Below are 2035 nucleotides of genomic sequence, written 5' to 3' on the forward strand. Positions count from 1 at the left end.
ATGTGAAAAATAATTCAAAAGATAAAAGAATCCAAGACCTGTTTTTTGAAAAAAGTAATAAGATAATAGACCACTAGCTAGACTAATAAAGAAGAGAGAAGCTCCAAATAAATACAGTTGGAAAAGACAAATAGGATATTGCCCCTTATTCCACAGAAATACAAATAACCCTAGAAGACTATTATGAACACCTATAAGCCCACAAAATAGGAAACTTAGAATAAATGGATAAATTCCTGGACACACACACCCTCCCAGGATTGGACCAGGAAGAAACACTATCACTGCATCCCTGAACAGACCAATAATGAGCTCTGAAATTGAATCAGTAATAAATAGCCTATCAACCAAACAAAAAAGCCCAGGACCAGACAGATTCATAGCCAAATTCTACCAGATGTGCAAAGAAGAGCTGGTGTCATTCCTATTGAAACTATTCCAAAAAATTGAGTAGGTGAGACTCCTCAACTCATTCTATGAAAATGGCACTCTGATATCAAAACCTGGCAGAGACACAACAAAAAAAGAAAACTTCAGGCCAATATCTTTGATAAACATTCATGCAAAAATCTTCAACAAAACACTAGCAAACCACAGGCCAAGGTGTGGTGGCTCATGCCTGTAATCCCAGCACTTTGGGAGGCCTAGGCAGGTGGATCACCTGAGATCATGAGTTTGAGTCCAGGCTGGCCAACACGGTGAAACCCCATCCTTACTAAAAACATAAAAATCAGCTGGCTGTGGTGGCACGCGCCTGTAATCCCAGCTACTCAGGAGGCTGAGGCAGGAGAATTACTTGAACCTGGGAGGTGGAGGTTGCAGTGAGCCAAAATCACACCACTGCACTCCAATCTGGGCGACAGAACTCCATATCAAAAAACAAACAAACAAACAAAACAAAACACTATCAAAACAAATCCAGCAGCACATCTAAAAGCTAATCCACCATGATCAAGTAAGCTTTATCTCTGGGATGCAAGGTTGGTTCAACATATGCAAATCAGTAAACATGATTCATCACATAAACAGAACTAAAGAAAAAAAAAAAACATGTGATCATCTCAATAGATACAGAAAAGGCTTTCAATACAATTCAACATCCCTTCATGTTAAAAACTCTCAACAAACTAAGTATTGAAGGAACATACCTCAAAATAGTAAGAACTGTCTATGACAAACCCATAGCCAACATTATACTGAATGGGCAAAAGCTGGGAGCATCCCCCTTGAAAACTGGCACAAGACAAGGATGTCTTCTCTCACCACTCCTATTCAATGTAGTATTGGAAGTCCTGGCCAGGGCAACCAGGCAAGAGCAAGCAACAAAGGGCATCCAAATAGAAAGAGAAGAAGTCAAATGATCCCTGTTTTCAGGTGACATCATTCTATATCTAGAAAGCCCCATATTCTTGGCCCAAAAGCCCCTCCAGCTGATAAACAACTTCAGCAATATCTCAGGATACAAAATCAACATACAAAAATCACTAGCATTTCTATACACCATCATCACCCAAGCCAAGAGCCAAATCAGGGATGCAATCCCATTTACAATTACCACAAAAAAAAAAAAAAAATGAAATACCTGGGAATACAGCTAACTAGAGAAGAGAAGATCTCATCCTTGTGCAGGAGTCATGCTAATCTTCTCCACACAGTTCCAATTTTTGTATATGTGCTACTGAAGCGAGCACAGAAAGATCTCTACAATGAGAATTGTAAAGCATTCCTCAAACAAATCACAGATAACATCAACAAATGAAAAAATATTCCATGATCATGGATAAGAAGAATCAATATCATTAAAATGGTGACACTGCCCAAAGCAATTTACAGGTTCAATGCTATTCCTACCAAATTACTAAAGACATTCATTACAGAAATAGAAAATGCTGCTTTAAAATTCATATGAAACCAAAAGAGCCCAAATATCTAAGGCAATCCTAAGCATAAAGAACAAAGCAGGAGGCATCACACTACCTAACTCAAACTATAGTATAGGGCTATAATAACCAAAACAGCATGGTACTGGATGATA

General features: G+C 38.4%; 1 pseudogene; it reads right to left on the bottom strand.

Moving 5' to 3' along the window:
• Positions 1 to 1567: 1567 nt before the first annotated feature.
• Positions 1568 to 1691, bottom strand: LOC114679802 (U6 spliceosomal RNA; annotated as a pseudogene).
• Positions 1692 to 2035: the final 344 nt, after the last annotated feature.

Source organism: Macaca mulatta, chromosome 7 (genome assembly GCF_049350105.2).
Source record: "Macaca mulatta isolate MMU2019108-1 chromosome 7, T2T-MMU8v2.0, whole genome shotgun sequence".
Taxonomy (NCBI): Eukaryota; Metazoa; Chordata; class Mammalia; order Primates; family Cercopithecidae; genus Macaca; species Macaca mulatta.